Below are 27,928 nucleotides of genomic sequence, written 5' to 3' on the forward strand. Positions count from 1 at the left end.
GACGTATAATGATCATAAAATTTGTCATATGATATGTGAAATAATAATATATATATATAGAACGTTTCCTCCCTACCCATAAAAAATGGTTACATCCCTTCATACATAGCAACTATCCCTGTGGTTTTATTACCTATAAAGTACCCAGAAACTAGGGCTAAATAAAATAGTAGTTTATAGTAGTTCTTAATTAATTACGTTGTTTTGTTATTCATACAAATAACTACTTATATATGTACTTGATAGTCATTAATTGGATATATTTAATGAAGACATATAATGCAAAAGAGTGTTTTCGAATGACGTCGTTTGATAATTATGATAAAGTAATCAGTACACGCCGTTATCTTTAGTAGAAATTGCAATCTTCCTTCTAAAAATAATAATATAAATTTTTGGGTTACATAACACGATTACCAGACGTTGAATAGGTGGCTAATATAGATTTGGATAGCTCTGCATAATACGTTTTTCAAATATAAAAGAATCCAACTTCTTCAAAATACAAAAACTTTATTGTATGATTTTTTTTTTAAATTCCTTGCAGTAATGAATTTTAAATTACGTGACTTTAATTAACTTTTTGCTTAAGAGATTTTTTTTTTGAATGTCCTATTTTCATACAAATACTTTTATCCTTTGCAAAATGGATTTAATAGTTACAAAAAATTATAAAAAATTGTAAATAAGTTTTTTTTTTTACCTAACCTAAAAAAAGTATGTTTTTATATGTATTTGCAATTTTATCTAATTTCTAAGAACTTTATTTTCTATATATTTTTAAATTTAAACTTGGGTATAATTATTCAATTATATAAAAAAGTGAAATTTTTCAAATTGACTGTACTATGAATACGGGCCACTAAGGCGTTAAAAAACGTATAATATTTTAATAAATATCCCCAAGTAATGCTAAGTACACACAACCGTAATTGTCTAATATTGAAAGTTATCAGTAACAAAAACCTCCATGTTTTTTTGTTTTTTACTTTTTATCTTCTTCTATGCCTCCTCCACACTAATCAAGTTCATATTTACTATGGTAATTTATCCATTTATGTAATATAATTGATACTATGAATTATGTAGCTACAATATGTATGACTATTTTTCTAATCTTTGAATATTTATCAAGCATGTAATAATATGCATTTATCATTCAACCTGTTGGTTCTTCTTTCTCCTTCTCCTGTTGTTGTTCAAAAATTTGTGTACACTTATACATAGAAAACCAACAATGTATGAAAATGACTCAAATAAAAGGGGAGAGAAGGAAACAACGCACACACACATAAAAAAAATATAAATAAAAAAGTAACAAACTGTCAATAATGTTTGAAAAATATACTTTACTATTCTTGTGACACATTGTAAATTCCTATTTTCTTGGTGTTATATGAATGTACTCGTATGTAGCTCCCTTTCTAAATTCCATCCTATATTGTATATAAATAATAAGTGAAGATGGAAAAATAATCATGTATAATATGTATATTTTCATAGACTAAAAACAACTCTTCAATTACTTATAATTACATTACTTAATATGGATTAAGAAAAGGCTGTCATTCATTTTTGAGCAATTCTTTTTAACAGGACTGTTTTTGCTGCTGTTTTTAGGTATATATTCTTGTCTTCATGACTATTTTCAGCGCAATCCAATTTTTTATTATTTTTGTTGATTTTTTATACATAAATGAATAGAATATTTGTATTAAATAATTATAGTTATTTAATATAAATAAACATATAAGGATATTTACTCTCCATGGAATTGTTTTTTTAAAAATAAATCTAGCTCCTTTATGATATTTAAATCTGTCCAGAATTATCAGTATGTATGATGCAAATATGTCTCAATAACACCGAAATAATACTACGCAGAAAAGAAGAAAGCTGGAATGATCTGCGCCAAAAAAAAGCTCTGATTAAAAAAGTGGAGACAATGAAATGATTTTTGGGAGAGTTGTATCTCAAGATGTTAAATTATTCGAAAAAATAAAATATCGCAAATGATTAACAAAATGTACATGTATTTTCATTGAACAAATTATGCTCTCATAATGTCTGACAGAGGTGAGAAAGGCATAATACAACATGTTCAAGTCAATTCTGAAGTCAGTGTTCACAAGCCCAGGTCAATTTCTTGAAGATTTTCTTTGAATCTTTTAATATTTTTATTTAAGTTTAGCTCGAGTCTTTATTACTAATTTCAATTACATAATTCTATTATAGAGTCTAAAATATTGAAACGTTGTCTTTAGTTCTGCTTGACAGTTTTCAAGTTCAAGTCAAGTATCAAATATTTGACCGTAAAATAAATAGAGATGCAAGTCTTCAAAATATAAAATCAATCCCAAACCTCTGAGATGTGATATTGTAAAAGAGTTAAAACATTAAAGTTTTTTTGTCCATTCATTTTAAGATATCATTTTTCAGTTAAAAGTATTAAATGTAAACATAGGACCATTTTAATTACTTTTTTATTTATCTTACACCGATATAAATGGGCTTTAAAATAATCTAAATAATCTTTAGTTTCATCAAATAAATTTTTTTAAATTTCGTCACAAAAGAACAAATAGTCATAAAAGCTAATTCACTTTTTCACTTTTTCGGTGAAAAATAAATAGTACAATTTTTCAAGCCTCTTAGACTTGACCATATCTATACGAAATCCAGCATTATAACATTTTTTTCCTTTTATGCAACCATTTAGTTCAAAATTATTTGAAATATTTAATTTCCATTTCTGCGAACCAAATATAATAAATGTAGAGATTTGAGAATTTGACTAATCTTTTTTTGCTTTACATAGACAATAAGAAAGCTCTTTGTATTTATTTACTTATTTGTAAAAAATTATATTAAAAGTAGGTGACAATATTAATTATCATAACAAAAAGATATGATTTTTTTTTCTTCTAATATTACCATTCTCTCTATACGCCCTTAATGAAATTGAAAGCAACATGGGAATTAATTATTTTTATTATAAGAATTTTTCGTTCTTAATGTCCCTGATGGGGCTACAAAAAAAGAAGAAGGGAAGAAAAAACTTTTCTTCCTCCCCCCTTCTCACTCTTTCATGTCCAGTTTACCATTTTATTAGTTTTTTTTTTGTGAAAAGTATCCTTAATAGAAAGAACAAGAAAAAGAGAAATTAATAGTTAAAACATATATATAATTTGATACGGAGTTACGTAGGAGCGGAAAACAAGAAATGTACAAATTAGTTATGTCATGGATCAAGGGGCCAAACCGGTTTGTGAAATACGTAAATGACTAGTCTTACATAATTAACAACTTTCTGAACCGTGAAATTTATACTCACCAACCAAAACATACGAAGCATCATCATTCAATTAATATGCGTGCTCTCATTCCTTCAGATTTGCAGGATAAAAAACATATTTAAGGTAAACATATGTATATAAAGAAACTTTCATAAACAAGATTTACCATTGGCTTTTGTTGCCCTACAGTAAAAATAAAATTTACCTTCTAAAAAGGAGTTTTTTACCTACACTCCGAGGATACCCCCTAATCGGCCACTTATAACAATAAGGACGTCCTATCTATTTTGGATTTATCCTGTTATGACATAGACACTATTTGTACAAAAAATAGGGTAAAAAAGGACTGGATCTAAGAACTGTCTCGGAACCTGCCCAGAACTGCTAAAATATAGACTGTTATGAACTAGAACCCCTATGAAACCTGTTATTTAAGTGTCGTTACATCACTAACTATCTACTCGTAGGGAGCTTATAAATAAATAATCACTCCCTTCCCTATGTATGTTCCTTCAGATGGGATGATAAACACGTCATTACTATCATTACTTGATGGTATGATCGACTTTCTTTTTTTCATATATAGTATATGTAGTTGTTGTGGCTTCCTTTCTACTTGTTTCATGATGTTGTTCTTTGTAAACATAAACAATGTTACAAATAGAGCAAAAATCATCATTATTTAAAAGGTCAAAATCGATTGCACATAAAACAGTACTACAACTATTATGAGTCATTTTTTGATTCATAGTACAACAATGATAGTTAGAGTTGAAGGTTTTCTTTATTCTGATAAAATATATATAGCTTGCATGATTTTTCTGTAAATTAATACGACTTAGGTAGAGGGGATGATTATATTTGCATGTGTAGAGGAGATGTAAACCTTTACAATTAGGTAAACACGTAGCATCATCATATTATAAATACATAATACGATTTTTTTCTTTACATATATTGTGATTATATTTTATTATTTATATATTTATTGATATATTTTTGATTTACCTAGTACACATCCCAATAATTGGGATAATTAGTCATAAAAAAATCCAAGTATATAGTAATTAAAAATGGATTCATTGTCACATGCAAAGCTAAATTGCAGACTTTACAGTGCTACTAATAAGTACTTTTTTAATATAAAATATAGTATCGAGATTTTTATACAAATATTTGAATCATATATCCGAAATCTTTGCTTTATATCATAAATATAAGCTATCAAAACATAATTAATTTAATTTTGATCATAAAGCACTTATATTCAAATTTTTTGATTGAATTGAAAAATTTAGGAAATTTCTGGAGTTTTTACTAAATATGAAAAATAGATATTTAATTTTATATTATTTTTCTGTAAATGTTTATGACAAATTTAAGATATTTAAGTGCAATTCTGAGGGGGATCCGAAGGATAAATCAAAATGTTTTAAAATTTAAATTTAAAATAAATTTAAATAGGAGTATAAATTTCATCTTGACTGTCTTTTGAGAAAAACATGTCAATTTTTTAAATGGGTAAACCCCGTTTTTTCTCAAATAAATAAGGCATTTTTTCAAAGGTATTTCATCAATATCACTATCTTTGAACAATCCACAAACTACAAACTACTTAAACTGTTAATTATTTTGTGATTATTATGTAATGACGGATATTTATAACTACTTTTTTACGAGCTTCTTGGGAATTAGGTATACTATTATTATTTTTAATATAAGATTATGTAGGAAATCTTTATTTTTCTCCCTGCCTCTCCGTATGTGTTTTTCTTCTCTCTTAGGAAATATTATCCAACCTTTATACTCCCTCCCTCTTTTATCAATTTGAAGATATTTGATGTTTACATTCATAGTAAATATATATAACTCACAGGATGAAACGATATTAATCATTTAGAAACTCTAAAATAAAATAAATAAAAATAAGGGAAATTTATAAAGCAATTATTCTAACTACTTTTTTTTCTCAAATACATTGATAATTAGAAGTGTGGGATAATTTTCATGATTATTTTACTACTTACGCCCCCATGTTTTTTGATTGTAATGTTATGGAAGTAAGGAATATGTAGAGGGATAATTCTGGAGTTGTCAAACCCTATGAAGGCTCTAATTATGTGGACCGTCGAAACAAAATTAGCTAAAATGATTTTTTATTTTTTTCAAATTTGAATGTGGATTACATTTCTATTATTTGACAAATAATTTTATGGTCACAATAAAAGAATAAGAAGTTGATACATTTTGCTAAAAAGGGTTCATATGAGGGGCAATATTAGTTTTTAAATCCAATAAAGGTTTTAAACTATTGTCTAAATTCTTGAATATTTTAGCTCATCCATCAAATATGAAAAGAAACCATATAAATTATTCAAATATGTCTATGACAATCCAGATGGTCCATTGAAATCTGAACACTTACTAATTCAATAACGAATAAAGGTTGTGTGATTGAAATATATTCCTATTTCGATATATTAAATCATACACAATTAGTTACAAAACGAAACAAACCTAAGCTCTATAGCTTACGTGCATGTCGAGAAAATTACAAATGAATATTGACGACGAATTACCATTCGCTCACTCCAAGCAGTTGGGTGTATCCAGGAACACCGTCTACATCTTCAGTAAGTCTGAAACGTTGAAGAGGAAGAAAGGCGCTATCAAAAAGGCCAAACTGGGCCTCGATGAGTTAAATAAAACTGCCCAGGCCAATTCCCTTAAGTCCATGAGGCACCATACAAGACATCCAGAAGTTTCACACCAAACTGTATAGAGGGCTATCAAAACTACTTATGGCATCATCAATGAAAGAAATTCATCTCCTTTGTTACAAGACTCTATTAAATGAGTCTTTCTTGTTCTTTTTGAACTTTTCTTCAACAGTTTTTCCCTGCCACTATAGCCTTCATGTGAACCCCTCGGCTACACCTTTTGGGTAGAAGTCGAGGAGAAGGCTTGCAGTATCTGTTATACAAACACCAATGCCCTTAATGCCACTGTGAGCCAGCATTGGGACGCTTTAGGGGGCAGAGTCATTTTGCCGCCGCAGGGAAGCTATCATTGCCACGAATGGGGGCTAATGATTAAGAGAGCTCAGACACACATCTATTTATAGTATAAATTGCGTTGAAATTCTATTTCAAATTCTATTTTGTAGAAGTAGAAAATTCAAATTGCTTTTATTTTAACGTATCATTCCGTATTGGAATGAACATATGAAGAAAAAAAAATTGGGATTTCTTTTTTTCTTAAATTTGGTCAAGATTTTGTTTATGTTTACGCTCTACATATTTATTTATATGTAGGTAACATGAAAAAGATCAGATGTTCCTCTTTTCTTCCAAATCCGTTTAACTCTTTCTCTCTCTACATTTCCTAGTTATAAGTAAATTGGTATTACTTATGTTTATATATATCTGCTTTCATCATAAAATCAACATTATTATGACGTCAAATACGTTAGTAAAATAAAAAGAAATTTATGTGGTTTTATAATATTATATCGAAGAATTACATAAATATAGGAAAATGTGAAGAGTCTTAAAAGGACAATTTTATCAAATTAATACAATATATAAAATTGAATTATCGCCGCTTCATTCTTCTTAAAAATCAGTGGTTATAATGTGGATTCTATCAAAATACTTTTCTAAAATGATCATTTGCAAAATAAACAAAAAATAATGTTTGCTAAAAATAACATAATTTGATAAGTAGTAAGTAATGTTTTTCATGAGAAAATCCTAATACTTTTTGAAAATGTCAATATCTTTTCTCCCATAAAGATGTATCTCATATTTGAAGCTGAAAAATGAAATGTCAGTCAGAAAGAATGGGCCATCTGTCGAAAAATTAGAAAAAAATATACAAACACCACTCTAAAAAAGTCTTAGTACCAAAACTGGTGAGGGTTAAGTTTTAGTTTACAAACCACTGTTTTGAAAATTTTATTTAAAATTGATCTTAAAATTAGTTGGAAGTTAATTCACTATTCTTATATGTGGAACTATTGTTTATTTGGTGATAAAAATTGCTAACAGCTATAAAATACTTAATTTGAGCTCTATTTAGAGGAAGCTGGTAATAAATAAAGTATATATGTTACTTTTTGTTGCATAATTTCACGTAGAATAAAACTTTTTATTTTATAAAAATGCGGGAATAACATCTGAAAATTTGACAATTATGGATTTTTTTCTCATGTATGTAATAACTAAAGAAGTGGAAATGAGGGCATTCGGCCTCTTAAAATTAAATTATTCTCTTAACTTGACCAATCTACTAGTATAAGTTGTAGGTTTCACAAACAAACTGTACAATTGTATCCACTCATGCTTATAAATGCACGTATTTTCACTTATCTAGTGATCACATTTTTTCTGAAATCCCTATTTATTAGTATTTTGTAATATTAGCATTAAATCAATATCCTTTCAAATAAGAAATAAATTAACTGAAAAGAAATATCGACTTTATTTATTTACCTTTAATCAAAATATCACAACCTCAAAAATGCAATAGTGAGCAGAGGAAATAGAATGCACTTTGTACAAGATTTTTGTACTTTGTTTCTAGCTATATCATGTTGACAATATTTTTCAAAAAATAGAAACAAATTACTTTTGCCTCAGAAGGAGAGAAGAGAAGTAGTTGAAATATTTTCATCTTTTTCCTTTTGGTAGAATGTAATAAGGGAAAAAAATAAGTTATTTCCAGTTCAATGAATCTTTTAAAGTTTTTTTTTTCTTCTTTGAAGAAATATATAGGATTTTTTTAACTTTTCTAAGCCGTTTCTATAATTTAATTTTCATCCTTCTAAGTAGCTGAAGAAGAATTAGAAGAAAGTAAAAGTTATGTTACATTGTCTTTTTATTTGTAAATAATAATTACTGATCGGAGTAGTATTTTAATCCTTATCAATGACTTATGAAGTAGCAGGTTTAAAAAAATATTATTATCTCAATTTATTTGATGTAATAAAACCAAACTAGTGGTTTTCAGTAACCTGTTAATACAGTGCAGGGAATAAAGTTCTATAACGTAGTATCTAGAATATCTGCAAGACTTTTTTTTATTTGCATTATGTAAAGATTTTTTATTATTATTTAACTGTTTAAAGAGATAAGGTCATAGAAACCCGTGCTATATCTTAGAATGCTTTCGAAGTATAACCTAGTCCCATCAAATTTGAAGAGATCATTTACTCTGCTATATACCACCAGGTACCAATTCCAACACTAATGGGGAAAAATAGTAAAAAAGGAGCTTGAAATTTTAGGAAACTTTACAAAAAACGGACAAGCCTTACTTCTAACCTAGTGTGTATGTTTCTTTTCATAATTTAAAAAATACTGTGATTATCTTTTCATACCTCAAGATTGATTTTTTAGTAAGGTTTCTTCTAAATATATTTATACTTTTAATATACATCTTTATTACTTGTTTTATATCATTTTTCCTTATCACTAAATCTTGTCATAATTATTTTATTTAATTGCATCGCTGTTGTGGGTTGATTATTGTTATTTGTTAATATTAATATTTTAACTGGAACTATAATAAGTTAAAAAAAGAGAGAATACCTAATTATAGTGTAATCACATCTGCTCATGAATTATGATACTAATTTCTTAAGAATTAATTAACCAAAGTCCTTGATGGACACAAAGTGGAATTGAGAATCGATATGGGAGTAATTCTTGCCTTTTTTTCTTCCTGGATACGGAGTGAGTTTTACTGTCATCGGGTTACATGCCATTTTTCAGTTTCATTTATAACGGCAAGTCATATTTTATACAACCCTATACATGGAACATGCACTACCTTTTTCTTTCTTTTTCGTTCAACCAACTATTAAAGAGGGAATTGAATAAAGACAATTGCGTAATGCATATCTTACAAGAATTAAAATAATCGTATTTATTAAACATTATTCAGAGGACATAAAATAAATAGAGGAACTCGACAAAATATTTTTATTCATATACAGATTTAAAAAATGAACGTTTTCATTTAATATCCTCTTTCGTTTCAAAACTATTTTACTCCAAAAATAACCATTATTTGGACCAACCAAGGGCAAAAAAAAAAAAAAAAAATACAAAAGTGGAACCGACAATTAAATAAGCCCCCGTCCATATTTTGTCCCTCCTAATCCAAAATAAATTACCTTGCTAAAACAGAAAGAAATAATATTGTTGCTTGTATAAAACAGTTTATTTCATATATAGAAATCCACCGCTAAAAAGCCTCTAAGGAAAGAGGGTAAAACTTATGGAACAAAAAAGTTCTAACCTTGAATTCTACGTGATTTAGAATGAGAAACTTAGCAGTTATATTCTCTAATTTTTAATCAATTTTCTTAGAGTCTCTTTAGTCACCAACGCAAACAAAAATCCTATAGGTGCACTGCTCTTAAATCATAAAAGGGTTTGATAGTATCAATTAACTGATAGTTCTTTTTGGTACCAGAACTGGTGCAAAAAATAGGATATCATGACAAAACTATCAATTCCAAAATACATTTAAATTTGTCAACTGATAAGTTGTTTCTTTTTTAAAAAAAAAAATAAAACTGAAATAAACTTCTTCTTTTTTCTTAAAAAAAGAAAAAGATTATCAAAATGCAAAGTATTGGGAAAAAAGAGAAGAAACACAGAGAATATTCTCTTTCCTAGTACTTAAAAAAGTAAGATTTCCTAAGTCAAATATCTTACATATATATAATATTCCATTTTCTTCGTATGAACATACATATATAGATTGTCGATAATGCAATTTTAACTGAAAGGGGTAAAAAAAAGATTTTTTTCTCTTTTAGAAAATCATGGTGTTTTTTTTTTGGTAGAACCATCAAGTATTGCATTCCCTTTCTTCTTACGGACCCTTTTCTTTGCATTACAGGGTGTGCCAAAAGGAAAAAAATATTTGACCTTATCGATAAGTATTTATATATGATACAATATAATTTTCTTTGACAACAGTTGTACGAAAAAAAAAAACCCGGCTGAGGTAATTTTTATGTGATCTGTTTGCAAGGCTCAAATAAAATTATTTACGGCCTTGCATGAACTACCTCATTTGGATACATCTTGAACAAAGAGTAAACTTAAAATCCCACCCATTAGTCTCTTCAAGATCTAAAGGCTTCCATCAATATGGAACTAACAAACATGTCCACAGAGTGTCAGATCAATGCATTATAAGGTCTTTAGGGGTTGTTGGAGGTACGACATTTCAAAAGAAGACCACAATATTCACTAATAACATCCCATTTATTTTATGCACAATACAATTCTATAATATTTTGAAAGTTTAATTTTCTTTCGTTTGATTTTATACAGATGATGTGTCACTCTAATTTAAGCACCCTGTATATCAACATACTTGTCTGCAAAAGTAGAGATAACAGTGTGATGTATGTAAAAGTGAATAGTTAATATAATGGATAACTCCTGATGTTTTAGTTAAGATAACAGAATATGGGGTTTCCTTCTGTGGTAATATCGATTAGGTTATGAGTCAGTGTAATTGGGTACCGGGTGTGTACCGTTTATGTATAGTTTTATTCTATTTTTTTACCCCAATGGTGTGAAAGATATTTTGAACCAATTGGATAAATTATTCATTCATTTATTAGGATCTTTATTCTACAACAAAACATAACTTTTTGGATAAATAAGTACTTCTTCATTTTAAAAAAAAGGAAAGAAAAGATATATAATTCATATTTTTACACCATAGAACATAAATTTATATACAAAAAAAAAAAAAAGAGACGCATAGCAAATTAGTTTTTCTAGCCTTTTTTTTTTATTTTTGTCACCCCTACTCCCAGCCAACCTAAAATTTATGATCCTCTCGTATTTAAAAGGGAAAGGTACCTATATATTTATACTTTTTATAAATAGATCATTTAGTAGATTAATCATACTTAAAAATTTAAAATAAAAAAATTATGTTCCACCTGTTGAACACCACAGCACCCCTTAGACTTTTTTTGATCTATACATTTCTCTAACTTATTACTATCAAAGTAAGTACATTCTGCCCCCCTCCCCCATTCTTTTTTAATTATAACCTGTGAGAATTCAACATAAACTTGAATGTAAGGGTTTGTAATGTTTATATATCTATTAGTTATTTGATAAAAATATACAAAGAAAAATAACAACTTCATTATTCAGCTTAACTACTAGATCAAACATGAAAAAGTACATAAGATATTTAATAAATAAAGATCTCTTATTTATTTTGAATCCTTTTTTCACTAATTTGACAAACAATTTACTGTATTATTTTTTTAAAATATGAAAATCTATAAATTCTATTTATTCGTATATTTTAATAATTGATGAATAATCGGAATCACCACATCTAAAAGTTTGTTGATCTCAAAATGGATTCTAAAAAAAGAATATTAATTCAATAATAAGGATTTGTAAACTACTTTCTAGATTGACATAAAATGATAATTTTTTGTAATTTACACATGTCCTCAAATAATTTCGCGGTATTTATATAGGTTTAAAAAATACAAATTCAACATTCATACACAAATTAGTAACATTGTATGTTATATACATATAGATTCGAATTTTAATTACATTTTTAATGCATTTTTTGTACCATTAATTGCATATGCATCTATAACACATTTGCATATAGATATTTTCATATATATTTACGCAAAAAACCTTACTTTTAGACTTGAATGTTGTATCGTCGTTATTGTTTTTATACGTTCAAGATTTCAAATTGTTCGTCGGAAGTGGTTGGTTGGTTAAGAAGGGGGTGAGTTGGTCTATTTGTATGTAGTGTATAAAAGGACGGTAGATTTCTGTAAAAAATAATAATAAGGAAAAAATTACATTAAGTATAAATAAATAATGAAGAAATGAAATTTTCAATTGATGGTTAATATCTGTGAAAATTTGTCAAAGTAAGAAAACAAGATATGATAGATTAATGAATAATTAATTAGATGAGGAAGACATTTCCCTTTTCTTCCCTCCCTTATATATATAACTTTTTTTTTGTGAAATCTCTAGGGTTCGATTAATTACGAAAACCACACTAGAGAGCAAGAAAAAAAAAACTAAAAAAAAAACAGGGGGAACCCTTCTTACTCCTCCTCAACGTTAAAATTCAAATAATTCATTTGAAACTTGTCAGAAAATAAAAATAGTTATATATAAAAAATTACAATGTTTGAAAAAAATATTCTGTGAATAACTAACTTAGGTTTTTTTTTCTTTCTTTGTATGAAACGTTATTATTATGATGTATTACTGAAGGATAGGCGTTTTGATGGATAAATTTATCTTTATTAAATCATCAACTTAACTTGAGGGAAAAACCCAAAACTATTTATCTAATTTTTTGAGGCTTTTCAATAATCTTATATATAAAATTCCTAAAAGAAGTATAATTGAAGATAACTGTTATTATAAATAGAAACTTTTTTACTGAATACTAAAAATTAAGGGTAAAAACTAAATTAATTAATTTTTAACAATAATTTGTCAATAGTCCTTTTTATAAAAAGTTCTAAGAAAAAGCAAAATTGGATAGTTTTTGAATTGTCAATATAACTCTTATAAACACAATAAATATATTTTGTAAGGGGATCCTTTTATTTAAACAAAAATTAATGTAAAATATTTTTTTTTTGTTACAATTAAGCTCCCAAATGTTGTAAAAAAAATGCTCATAAACTATCTATAATTTAGTAGGGAATAATTTTTCAACGTTCCGTTTTTATAAAATGCCTACAGAGAGGCATAATATAATTAATTTTTTTATGAGGTTCTCAAAATGTAATTTAAACAAAAATTAAAAGTTAAAAGCCGTTTATATTTCTTAAGAATATAATTTTTCATTGTTCAATTTTATTAAAAAAATATATATTTATATATATATAATGGAATATTTTTTTGCCTAAAATGATGCTCCAAAAATATTATAAAAACAAGAACTTAAGGTCTAAAAAGACTACTTGTTTTTGCCCCTTTTCCTTCTGCTTAAAAGTCATGACTCCTTGGGGCGCAAAAACTAAGAGGGGGAGAAAATGATGCAAAGAATATAATAAACTGGGTGGAGCCACATTCTATGTTACTCAAAACATACACACTTTATATGGCCGGTAATATTTCTATATATATATAAGAATTATGCCTTCTCTTGTACATATACTACTACTAATACCCCCCTCTTCTCCTTTGTCGAAAAGAAGAAAGTCTCATGCATGTTCATGCAGAGAGAGAAAGAGTAAAAAAGAAACCGAAAGAAAAAGAGAGCTTTGCAACTTATGATCTAGCCAATGAGGGACTCCTTGCTTGTTTTGCAACTGCCTCAGTTTACATAAGTATACTTATGTGTAGTCGTATACTGTATATAAATATTAAAAATAGGGAAAAGAAATAGAAAAATACAAAATCTAATAGGCCCGCCTTGAAGAAGGGAAAAAAGGAGGAAAATTCAATTTATGAGTTGTACACTTATAATCTATCTTTTACGCTTTTTTCATTTCGCGAAGAATTTTATTTTATTTAGTACTAGTTAATTCATTAATATTTATTTTCACAAGAAATCTATATTGAACATACTATACAAGAATAATAATTAAAAGGCTTTCTTAAGAAAATAAATCCTAACAAACTGGTAAAATTTTTCAATTAATGAATAAATCCCATTATAATCATGTAATAATTTTAATTAACAAAGTCTAATTAAATATCAACGCGCACAGAATGACATTTTAAGCTCTTTTAATCCTGAGACCATATTTTTTTTTATAAAAAATAACTAAATAATAATATTTCTACTATTATTTAAGAAAGAGGAGGGAGGGGTAGACCCCCCTCCCATTCTGTCATTTTTTATTATTTCCTCCCCCTAGCTTACTTTTTATATTGGAAATCAATCTTTTACAAAAATGGTTTTTGAACCACTTATAATAATAAACAATTTTTGTAAAAAAAGTGTCTGTGTCAAAATATTTGAGAAATAAATAAAACACTTACCAATTTGATGATGTTGATTTCAAAACTAATGTGTTTATGTATTTTTCTTAATTGTCACAGTTGGCGTTGTTAATTATGTTGGATCTTTTTTCGAACAGAAATGTCTTTGAAATAAGCAAATACAATCATGGATTTTTTTATAAACACACTGATTTTTTTGGGGGTTTGATAAACTATGTAGTGATATATGGTATATTTATTAAGAATGAATATTCTTATTACGTGTATATCTTCTCAAGCCTTATTAAAAAAATAACAAATCCTTAGAATCCAGGGCGCCTTTTTGTACTAATACCTCTGCTCTTCTCGAATGACTTATCACGAATGTTGTTATTTTTTAGTGGTGGTAAGAATGATGAAAAAAAAAGTACAGTGTTTTACTATTACACTGCTTTTCTTTAATATTTCCCCCTCTTATTATTCCCTACACTAAAAACAACAACAACACGGGGAAAGCGCTTTTCTCGTAACTCACGAGAAAACAGGGGAGACACTCGCTCACAACCAAGAAGAGGGACCTTTTTCCCTTCTTCGCATGCCGACTTACGGGCAGACTTACAACTATATTTTATATCCTTAGTTATTCTATAACTCTACCTCGTCGCTATGAGAATTCATTTTAACTATGTATAGCCGCACTTTTATACCACATATACAATAAAAGGCCTTATATATATAGTTTCGTCGTCATAGCTTTCAAGCTTTCTCTTTTTTCATTATCCTTTACTCTACCCCCTCCCCCCTTTGCCCCCTCTAACTACTACTTCTTGTTCATCATCATCTTTTTTAAGAAGTATAAAAAATGCAGTAACAAAAAGAAGAAGGGAAGAAAAACAAGGCACAAAGGCCAAAGGGAAAAAAATAACAATTATTTGAAAAAGGTCATTTAACTAATTGATGTAACAAAAACAAACTCGTTTTTTTGTTGATGTATAATTTACTTCTCACATTTGTAATGCTTTATAAAAGGAACAGCTACTGATGTGGATGTAAAAAATATTACCCTGGACATGCACACTTTTTTTTTAATTGCAACTTCATGTGTTTTTTTTTTCTAATTTCCAAAGCTGTTATCATTATTCTGTAAGTCTTATGGAGGATACACATTTTAAATGAGTGATTTTGTGAATTGGTCGAGGAGTTCTGAGTAGGGATATGAAAATTGATGAAATCTTTATGAGCTTATACATAAAAAAGTTTAGGACGGTTACCTGTAAGATATTTGTGCTTTATAAATTATTTCTCTTATTTTGAAAGTTCAAACGTAGTAGCACGCAGTGATCACTATAGTTTTTGTATTGGTATCTGTCAGCAGAATTGTGGTATATCAAAGTTGCCGTCATATACTTTTCTTTTTGATTTACACTCACGAGAATTTATATTATTTTTGCATCTCTACTTATAAGTGCAAACTGTAGTTGAACTTGGATTAGAATTGAAAAACCACATCGTAGTAACTTTTACCTATATCTTTGCTAAATACGGAGTAGATCTTGTATTAATTTTATTTTTCTTATAATTGTTAAATCCTCCAAGCAATCTTTAAATTGTCAAAGTGACCAGTTTCTTTTTTTACATAATGGTAGGTAATATTTTTTACTACTATAGCTATTGATATAAAGAAATGACATTCATGTATAAATAAATGAAAATAAAATAAGAGAAAAACAGTCTGACATTGACAAATTCTGAAGTTGCATTAATGTGATCATCAATTAACATTAGATTTTCCCTCCTTTTTCTTTTTTTTCAACTACTCACTTTCGACAGATTGTTTCAAGAAGAGGGTGATATTTTGTCTTGTTTTGGTTGGATGTTATAATTTTTCATAAAAAAACCAATTGATATTCAATTGTGTTTGTCCAACTAAAGGTCGTTTTTCATCCACCACATTTGATACATCAAGTTGCAAGGAAAAATAAGTTTAATAGCGTTACGCACATTGAGACTATTTTCGAAAATTCTTTTCATTGAATGTAATTATTAATATGACTCATCTTCTAAGAGATATTTTGGGTATTAAAATCATATTTAGATTTAAAAAAATTAACAATAAACTCTATAATTCTTTATAAAATAAATACTTTTGAATTTAATTTGATATAAAAGTAAACTGCATACTTCACTATCAAAAATTATTGAAGTTAATTAATTTATTAATACAGCTGATTGAAGAAAGACACTTTAATTTAGGTACAATTTAAAAAAAAAATATTATTGCAATAGTTTTTTAGTTTTAATAAATTTAAAAGATTTTAAAGGAGTTTTTTTATTCTAAATGTATATTAAAAAAAAACATTGACGAATAAAGTAATAATTAATAAAAATAAAGTAATATCTCTTTGATATAATTATTTTTATTTTAAAAATAATCAGATGTATTTTATTTTAAAACTCCATCTGCATTAAACATTGATAAAATTATGAAAAATCTAGACAATTCCTTTCGTAAACAACATGATTTATCCGTAAGTAGCTCATTGGTTTGTTTTTTAGAATATTCTTTGCAATGAAAATACATATTCAGACTACAATTATAGACCTCTAATATAACACTTTTTGCTTAGAGGTACATATCTAAATATGGTTATTTTTGTAGGTTTGAATATTATAATATTTTTCTTTCAACGTGTAGTTCCGTGGGTTTTTTCACTTTTTTTGTCAAAATATTATGTATATTTCTTATTTTACAAAATGTTTATTTTCTTTGCTTTTTTTCAATAATAAAACATCTGACGCATAGAGTATGCAAAATTGAGTGAATCAATCAAACGGTGATTTATTCCTTCCCCCTTGCAAAAAGAGTACCTTTCATAATGTATTATATTTATGGAAATACATAGTAGTAAATCAAACCTTTAACAGAAGAAAAAATTAAATAAAATCACTTTTGTTATATTTATCAAAGGGAAAAATAAAATGATTTGACAATATTTAAATGCAATTTCCGTTCCTGCATAAAATATATCTATATGTAGTTACAAAGGTAGATTTGAAAAAATGATGTCTTGGAATATTTTTTTTTACTACATCATTTTCCTAATGAAGATGAGATTTCATAATTTAAGAGTTAAGATAAAAAAACATAAATATATTATTGGATGTAGTAGACTTCACTAAGATAGTATTTAGGTATTACAAACTAGTATTAAAATCAATATTTTTATCGATTTACGTACAGATCCTAATCGAATGTTTTCTCATCTGGAATAATTAAACAACATTTTTATAAGACTATATAAAATTCACAAGGCACCGACCTTGTACAAAATAGAATTTTCCGTCCCTTTGAAACTGAAAAGACTTTTCTAAATATCTAAGGGACTTATGAACTTGTTCTGGGAAAGTTCAACGATAAACAATTTTAGAGTTTTTTAAATTCTTTTTTGTACGGTGTCAGGATAAAGTTTAACAGATTGTTTTGAGCATGGACTATCCGTAAGGTTTTTTTATTTTCTTTAGCCTTTAAATACTGTTAAGGGGTTATTCCTTAGTATGTAAGTAGTACTCCTGTTGGTGTGGATCAGAGTAGATAAAAATGTTTTGAAACTATTGTTTTGAAACTATATAAATTAGTGATGTCTTATATCAATTTAACATTGCCGTAAAATAACTATATACTTGTCAAAAATGTAATTAAATAATTTTTTTAATTATTTCAAACACCCGCTTTAAAATAGATTTAATGTTGATAGCTTGATCGATCTCAACAATATGGTTATTTTGGTAATTTTTACTTTATCGTTTTAAATGTGAGTTTTGGACTAATATTTTAATAATCTGAATTTTCACGATAGTTATACTTTCAAATTTATGCTATATGATAACTTTTTTAATCCACAGTCTAAAACTAGTTTAAATAATAATCAACAATTTAATAACAATTAAATATCGGTCCTAGTTTGAATATTGACCGTTGCATTCGAAATATAAGTCTGCAATATTCATTTTAAAAAATTACCTCCAATAATTATTTCAGAATCTTAATAAACACATCTTTGACATATATTTTTGTCTATAAATTTAATTACTTTTATTTTTTGAAAAAAAACCCAGATATATAAGATTTATTAATACGTTCTTTTCTAGAATAAATATAAGTATATACGAAACATCAATAATTTATAGATATATATACATATATAAACCGTTGTCAATCCGAATCTCAACACAAATTTGAGGGTGTTCTAAAATTATATCATTCTTTTTCATAATATATCAAAATTTTATTGGAAAATAACTAAAATCTTCTGTATTATTTTTACCAAAATATTTTTTGATTTATATTTATAGATATTTTTTTTCTTTATTTCTAGTGATTCTCTGTTTTTTTTTTTAAATTCGATTAAAACTCTGAAAAGAGTTTAATAATAATTTTCGGTGTTAAAACAACTAAATATCTATACTTTGAATCAAAATCTAAAATAAATCAGCTGAAGCTAGATATAGGAAAAAGCGTTGTCATAGTGATTTTCAACACTAATATTAAGTGTTTTCTAAAATTCAATCTCAAATTTTTACTTAAACCTATTATACATATCTATTATGACAGATAAATATATTTATAAATATTTTTGAAGGAAACTACTTAATTTAGCAAATATAGGAATAAATCATAGATATACATATTTTTACCCAAAATGTCAGAAGACTATTTAAAAAAATATTTTTGTATATAATATCTTTAATCAAAACTAAAATTCACATTTTAAGTACCACAACAGAAAGTAATTTAAGTTTAACGCAGTTAATTTGGCCAAAACACGTGAGTAATTCAACCTACAGTATTGAATCAAACATATTTTAAAATTATGAGTAAAAAAAAAATCAATATATAATACGTAAGATTAAAAACTGTTAACATTTATCACAGCTTCATTTTGTTTAAGAATATAGAATATTTACCGTCAACAAAAAACAAGCTATAATGAATGTTCTCAAAATTGAGGGTAAATTACAATTGTATGATTGTAGGAATTATCGTCAGTTTCTATCCACAAATTATTTTTATTTATCGTTTTGAGTCGCAGAAAATTTATTAATCAACATAACAAAAGAATAAGAAATTGATTGATTTAATTAGAAAAGACAAATCGGGGACAATATAAGTCTTTTAAATCAAATTAAAGTTTTAAACTATATCTTACACTTTTGGGCCTCTTATCACATCTCATAAGTTTAAATATTAAGTATATAATTCACTCAAATATGCCTTTAAAATATTGGGTTCCATGTACCTAATTTGAGAAGTTGCAAAATATATTTGGACTTTATTATTTTCTTGATTTTAATTCAAGATTGTTTTTATGTTGATGAATCATATGTCATAGTATTTATTTAAAAAAAAACTCTTTATATTTTCATACCCAATTTTACTTTGCTTAAATTTCGTAGATCTATTATTTTTTTCCCTATCCCCGTCTGTCTTTCTGTTTCTCGACATTGATATACTTATGTATTTATACACATTTGTATAACATATGTAAATAAATATAAGCCGTAAATCTCTGTTTACAACCCAAATGAAAGAAACGTAATGACAACAACAACAAGACTCCCTCTCATTGTTTTCTTTTCTTTATCCTTTTCATTCAAATGAGGAGCAAAATACTCGTTCAAAACAACATCTAGCAAATTATAAATCCGTATCCGAGATACAAATTAGTAACCCAATCAACCATATTTTTTTGGAACTAAAGATGTATTTTTATATTTACAAATCGTATGTTTTACAAAAATATTTTTTAATATAGTATAGTCTTTAGTATACTACGGGGAAGGGAATAAGTCTTGCACCACCTTGTATAATGTACTTCTTTTTAATCTGAATGAACTAAAATGAAGTCAGACATGGCAGAGATAAAAGAGAGATTTGTTCAATAAATAGAGGGGAATATTATTTATGAGCCTGGCCACATTGGAGACAATGAAAACCTACTAGGGGCCAGGAAGGCCACGCAAACATGTTAGATGTAGCTACAGTTCTTCTTATTTATAGATGACTTTAGATTGGTTATATTGTTCTGGCGGACTCGTCATGTTTTGGACTCTACTTGCCACCAGATGGTGTAGTCAATTGAGTTGAGGTCAAGGCTCTTTAGTGATGTTTAAGGTAATTAACAAGATATTGCTTTGAATGATTGATGTTTTTGAGTCACAATGGTATCTCCTCAAAAGTCCTTGACTTCCCTTTTGCAGTCTCAACCACTGGTAGACAGTCTAAAGGCTCTTTTATTGAGTTCGGACTGGCACATTGACGGGGCATTCACAAAAAGCCTTGTCAACGTCAGAGGTTAGTTTGACGAGTCCACCGTTTTGATGATGATACTGGGGGCTGGACCTATCTTCCATTTACTTGCGAAAGAAAAAGATGGTGTTGCAGTATCAAAAAAATTGACATCTTACACTGTAAAATAGATATCAGTATGATCAGGAGTGGAGTCTACTACTTGTTACTTTGTTTTTTTTTTAGCTTTGTAGTATAGCAATTAATCTATCTGGTCCGAGTAATACCTTGAAGTCAATATACACATTGTCAGAGCTACATGAAATATGACTTGCCGCTATGTAAAAATAAAAGAAAACGAAAATAAACCTGTAATACGGACATCTAGAAAAATTTTAGGGAGTAAAGTAATTTAGCTGTTATAACATTTATAAGCAGACGAGAGAGGAGAAAAATAAACGCAAATCCTACTCATTATATAGCAAGGACATATGGACAAGGATTACTTCCTTATCACCAAGTCCCATACAAAAATAAAAATAAATGGTTCAAGTTGCAACAACAAACACTATCTTCTGCTTTCCGTGACGTTTTTGTGTAAAACAACAATTATGCTTATATTTCATTCTCTAAGAGGAACCAGAATTTGAAATCATGCCGATTAATTTTAAAAGAATTTATTCTACCATGCGTGTTGTACACTTTACTATGTCAATAAAGAGCTTTTAGGTATTTAATTATCATCATATTGTTTATTATTTTTATTTACTGACAACGAATATATATAATTAGTTTTTATCTCAATGAAATCAGATTATTAAGAATTTTTTGATATTTATATTTTTTAAGTCCATAAATTAATTATTCATTTATATTTTTATACATTTAGTTCATGTTTGATTAATAATTATTTATGGAGCTATCATTTTTCCACATTTAGCTTTGAGTACTTCATTGATATATAATTTAAATTCTTATTAATATTACAAGTGAATTAAATCCCTATAAAAATAAATATTTCATTAAAAAGAAAAGATTAATAACTCACGCTTCAAAGAATATTCTTTTGCTCTAAAATAATTAAAACAAAAACTTTATGGATCCCTCAAAAAACCTGTCAAAATAAGAGGATATTTTTTTATATTTACGGTGCATTTATTTCGGCTTGGAACATTATACATATAAAGAACAAGAAAAATTTTATACAAAATTTGCTATAAAAAGTATAAGCAACAGTGTAAATTTTCTAAATTGATATTTTAAACAGTTTACAAATTAATTAATTAGAGCTTTTTTGCTAACGACGATTAATTAATACCTTATTAATATATTTTAAATAAAAGAATTACTTTCAAAATAAATCTTAGAAACTATATTTAGAAGAGCAAGTTAAAAAAAGGCACGTTTAACATTTTTAAGTTGTGCAACGACAGTTTTTACTTTTTGTTACAAATATTTTTTTCTTGTTATATAACATATTAGAAAAATAAAAAGTGAATAGATGTTCAAATTTTGATACTCGTGGATATATTTTTTATTTAAATAAATACCATTTCCATAGGCTTAATTCAACAATTCTATCTTGAAATGTTTTTCAAGCCATCCTTTTTATATGTTAAAACTTAATCTGTGAGTAATAGTTAAGGAATATATGTACAAATTTTAGACTTAAAGATCCCTTTTTGCTTAAAAATGTACATTTCTATGAAAGGAGATTTTCAAATTTGAAAAAAAGGTATACTTTTGCTCTTAATGGGTTAAAAACTAAAAACCCAATTGCTTGCAAATAATATTTGTTATGAAAAAAACAAGAATTTTAAATTTGTAATCGGTGATACACACAATTATATATATATATTTATAAATTTACCCAAGACCTCTGTTACTTCTCTAATGTGTTTAACCAGGAGACTGAAGTATTATAATATTGTTTAATATCTTTTACTACATATTCTATTTAAATTCTTAATTTATCACATTTTTTCTTTACATATTCTCTTTGAGATTTTACTTGATTAGAATCTGAGTTTGTCAAATTCAAAAATTAATAGCCGAGGTTTCAACAAATGTTTTTTATTATTTATCTACCTAAAAAGTGTCTTTTAAAATAGTAAATGAAATGGGAATGGGAAATGTCTTATTTTATACAGAAAAAAATGCCTTTTTCGATATTAATTTGTTAATTTGATCATAAAATATCCTCTACAATCGACACAGCTTAAATTACTTTATGAATTATCTCGTATAATTTATCCTGCAGTTCAATTTTTTCAATTATAGTAAGAATCATAATATACTACAAATGACATACATTATTTTAATTTTGGAGTTAGATAACACACCTGGGAAGTACTTGTGTTAGGATTTGAAGATTTATTTGATGGCTTAAATTATATTCCTTTCCATCATAATAGAATGATATTTGTTTTTGTATACTACTTATTAAATAACATTTCTAATAATAGAGTTAGGACAACTAAATACCCCATATGTATGAGTATATAAGTAATCAAAAAAACTTATTGAACATCATGTGTTGTGTTCTCTTCGGTATCCATCATATATCCATATCAATTGAACATATCATAATAATTTCCCTTGAGAACGACAATAACAACAACTGTAGGAGCAAATAACCGCTTTCATAACTGCATCAAAACCGGAGGAGATACATTTTATAGAATAAACAATATATATAAACACTCCCAATGATATGCTTCTTTGTTGTTTTTTATCAGAAATAATACGTTATATATGTATGTTTACGTTAAATGAATCCAAAAAACCACTTGTGGTATTGGATAAGAAAAATAAGTAAATCATTTATCTGTATGGAACTACAGATAAATGTGTAATTGAGCTAATGGTCTAATAATTGATAAATTACTCTTCTATTATTCAATTATCCATGCAGAAGATTTACTATGAATTAATGTATCTGAAAATAATAATATAATAATAAGGGAGGAGAGATAGATAAAAAACAAATTAATGGTTAACTCATTTTTCAGAATAATAAGAAATAAAATATTGAATCGTCAAATTGTTATACCTTTTTCTGTCCCAAAAGTTGAAAAATGAAGATAAGAAATTAGCGTGGACAATAGCTGAGATATTCTAGAAAGAAGCACAAGAGTCTAACTTTTAAATTATATAATGAAAAGATAAACAAGTTATTCATTTTGGCTTTCATAATATTTTTAAATAAAATTTTATTTAAATAACTTCATAAAAACCTACCAAAGTTTAGCTTAAACTATAAAGTGTTTACCCAAAATTTACATTTGCATTATATATTCACATCAAATAAAAATACAACCCAAAACCAATTTGTGATACATTCGAATTCTAAAAATATATTTTGGATTTTTTAAAATTCAATATGTCCTCCTTCACAAGCAATTACAGCCTTGAGTCGCCAGCGAACATATTTGCAGGTTTAGGCTATAAAGGATGTGTCCATGGCATACCATGTTGTCCTGATGGCAGCTAAAATATGCAAATATGAATGGGAAGTGCAGTAGATATTTTTAGCCTCTATTTCCTGAACTGCAAAGTCCGAAGTATTGAGGGGAGCTACATAGAAACAGCCCATAAGTTAGCCTTTTTGTAGCTATATAAGTTTTTGTTCTTCTTGGTTGTATAGGGCTATATTTTATATCTTCCAGATGTAGGCAGTTCGAATAAAGATGCTGAATGTTTTGTAACCTTCGTAGCTCCGATATTGTTTGTAATTAAAAATAAAGTTGATAAAATCAAAATTAAATACTATTTCATATTTTGTCTCCCCACTCTCTAGTACAGTCACAATACAAATATTTGTGGACTGGTATTGGATGGGGCTGTTATTTCCTCTCCGATGCTTTGGACTTGCTGACGACGTAGACAGTTGTCTTGGAGACGCCCAACTGCTTGGAGTGCGATAATAGAAATTCTTCCATCACTTTCAAGTATTATTTTTCTGGACTTGTATGTAAGCTAGAGAGCTCAGGTTTATTTTTGTGTTATAACTAATTGCTTATAGTTCAATATATTGAAATATGAAATTATTTGTAAGTCTTCAGATTTCAATGGACAGCCCCGTATATAAAATCAAAATGGGGATCTCAAAATTTTGTATAGTATATTACATTGGTTGTTGAATTTTTTTGGGAATAAATAACTTGTTTTAACTAGTGCCAAATTGACGAACATACATTTATAACAAAGCCTCAGTCATGTGTTTCCCATTCCTTACTTATGCAATACTTTGTCCCCGTTCGAATTTGTTAAAGTTTAAGGAACTAACTTTTGGTCGGCGATTCATCATATCTCTAAAAAAATCATTTAAAAAAGCTTGTAAAATTAAATTTATACCAATAAAAATGACTATATTGTATACAAATAAAATCATGCAGATCAAATTAATTAAGCCAAATCACATGCATGGTTTTCATAAAGAGATAAATCATTAAATAAAATAAGTAATATTTTTTTGGGTCCATACATTTAAGTTAAGAAATTGAAGTGGCACATAAAAGCTCATCGTAGTCTATATTTAACTTTTGAGTCAAAAATTAATAAATATTAATACTAACCTTTTATTTCTCACATTTTTAAAACTTCGGAGCCTGTAAGTGGGTTTTTATGAGCATCTAATTTTGCTTGAATATTTGGGCTTAGGATTTATTTATTTTAAATTTTTGATGACTTTTTATTCAAAAATATTTATTAATGACGCTGATAACCTGGCTGAGCCCTGGTTGAGAAATACTGCTCTAGACTATTCCCAATAGTCCTGAATATGTGAACCCATCTAAGTAATATAAGGATATATAGTCTATTATAAACCATAATATATCTATAAAAATTGAGTTATTAATACTTCTGATACTTGTAACGTACAAACTGGCTCGTGTATAAAAAATCAATTAATTTATTCTTAAATAGATAAATAAGTGTCAAAAATTTCATATATTATCTGTTTAAATCTTTTTTTCAAAAAAAAAAAAAATTATGTATAAACATTTGCTATTTTTTTTTCACGATGATTAGATCATAAGTTGGTGAATTTTTTTAATACATTTTATAATTTTGTGTCTCAAATTTATTGTTTATTGTGTTTGTTGTATGTTTGACATTTTAAGTTTCCTTTGTAGCAAACAGTTTATATTTCTTAAGGTAGCAAAAGATGAATTTGTTGAATTTTTCAACAAATTCATCTTTTTTTTTTTTTTTTAAATACACATATCAAACATGCTTAACTGCTGCAATAGGTTGAGTAACTGCCATTGTTCTTAGCAGTAGGCGTTGACAACAAACATACAAAAAAAACATTAACATAAATAATAGATAAACTCGTTTAATATTTTTGAAAACCCTTAACAGATTTTACACGAGATATCTTGCATTAAATTCCTTTTTTTTTTTTTTCAAAATAATTATTTAATATAAAAAAGAGTAAATTCTGTAATCTGAGACTTGGATCCCAGTTCTTTTAGAATGAATTGAAAATAATGATTCTGCAATATGTCAATAAGGAAAATTAGATAAAGCCAAGACTATAAAGCTGAAAAAAGTTCCTAAACTTTAAATACTTTATCATCGATATGAATCCATGATTATGATGACTTTGAGAGAGATGAACGAAAGGGATTCATCGATTACTGAAATAAGTAGTCCTCCCAGAGGGTCAATTTATTCATTGGTCCAAGATTCATGGGTCTTCAAATTCGTCATGATTCGTCTCCTTCAACAGATTGATAATGATTGATAACTTTTCTACTCTAAAAAAATTCAACAACTGATAGGAATCCTATTTGTTTTATAAAATATCTAGTGTTGTTATTTTACAACATTATATGATATTTTTTAGAATTTGTTTCCTCAAAAGATTGACATGGACATAAATTGCTTTATTCATTTGGATAAATGAAGTACAAAATTTATAGATATTTTTCAAGATAATTTTTTTCAGTTTATTTTTGTTTTTGCACATTACAAACTTTTTCTAATAGACAATGTAATAAACCAAACATATGTACAAAAACATGAATCTCTTATTTTGATTATGATAAAACATCTTTTTCTATGTATATACACATCATACACATCTCTTTTTTCCCCTCTTCCCAATGCACTTTTTCTTCATCAACTTCAAACCTGTAACTTCATTCTGTATTCTTTATATAAATTAATATACATTAATGTAAGGGTGAGAGATAATGTTATTTGATCAGTTGGAATGTAAATTCAAATTATATTTATATAACATCATAATACTTGCCAATTTATTTTTTGTCCAAGAATAATATCATGTTAATATCGGGTAATAAAGTTATACGACATAGGAATAGAGAAGTGAAAATGTGTACATTTTTATAGTGTAAAGAACAATTATCATGTAGAAGATAAAATTGTAAAAACTGGCTCAGAAATGCGAGCATTTTCCTATTTATATTTCTTAAGAATATTAAAAATTTACACCTGTTATAAACTTGTACAAGTTGGAATTTGCATAATAAAGTTATAGAATTGTATCCTTGCACATTTAAAAATGCACTCGTTTTTCTTTTCTAAGAGTCTTTGTAATAGTCAGCTTTATTCCGAACCGATTTTTTCTATTATTATCAATACATATTTAATATTGTATCACAATACCTTATGACAATTATCATAGTTGTTCCCGTTATAAATATAGAAGGATAAATTATTTAATTTAATCTAATTATCTCCCTCCTAAGATTTTTGAAACATTTATCAGTAGACACTGTACTTGATTTTTTGACAAATACTAAACAATCATTGAACTCATATTATATTCCGTATGAATGCAATGACATCAAATACGACTTCAATCTGCCTTGATGTGACAAATAAATATTAATAATATAGAACAAGCCCTGGGCTCCATATGTTGATGGTTGCAAAATAATTAAAATCAAAAGTGTTTCGAACAACAAAAATCATTCACAAATTTAATAGAGAATTTTAGGATCCTTCAAGATTCACTATCCCATTAGGCGTAATTTTACATAGTGTAAAGTTGACTGGGATACAGTTAATTCCTTACAAATCTTTCTAAAAAATTTCATAGGCACACAGTCTGCCTTTGATGGGTTCCAAATTGTTATCTTTTTTTTATGTCTACAAAATGTATAAAAATATTTGTAATTATTTTTGTAAATGGAGAGAATTCACTTTTATTTATGGAACATTTAAATTGAAACTGATCATACCTTTATGAAATAATTTGAAAAAGTAAGCTAAAGTTAAGTTAACAACAGGTATATATATATATAGTTTTAATATGTACTTATAAATATACTCTGAATTTGATTAAACTGATGGATACTCATCCCAAAAGTTTTTAAATATGAATTTTTGAAAAGTGA

At 27.0% G+C, this 27,928-nt stretch overlaps 1 protein-coding gene across 5 annotated transcripts in view; it reads right to left on the bottom strand.

Annotated features, from left to right (window-relative positions):
- bru3 (bruno 3) overlaps nucleotides 1–27,928 on the bottom strand; it is a 350,850-nt gene that overhangs the window by 68,296 nt on the left and 254,626 nt on the right. For 2 of the 5 annotated variants that reach the window (XM_040710944.2, XM_040710935.2), the window contains exons 1-2: nucleotides 14,330–14,953; nucleotides 12,007–12,144 (exon numbers count right to left, since the gene is read on the bottom strand). The exons of 1 other annotated variant lie outside the window; for it this stretch is intronic. The gene's annotated coding sequence lies outside the window, so the exon portion shown is untranslated. Of the gene's footprint in view, nucleotides 1–12,006; nucleotides 12,145–14,329; nucleotides 14,954–27,928 lie in introns of those variants that run through there. 2 more of the 5 variants (XM_071887825.1, XM_071887818.1) reach the window with 1 other exon arrangement.

The sequence above is a fragment of the Lepeophtheirus salmonis genome, chromosome 1 (genome assembly GCF_016086655.4).
Source record: "Lepeophtheirus salmonis chromosome 1, UVic_Lsal_1.4, whole genome shotgun sequence".
Lineage (NCBI taxonomy): Eukaryota > Metazoa > Arthropoda > Copepoda > Siphonostomatoida > Caligidae > Lepeophtheirus > Lepeophtheirus salmonis.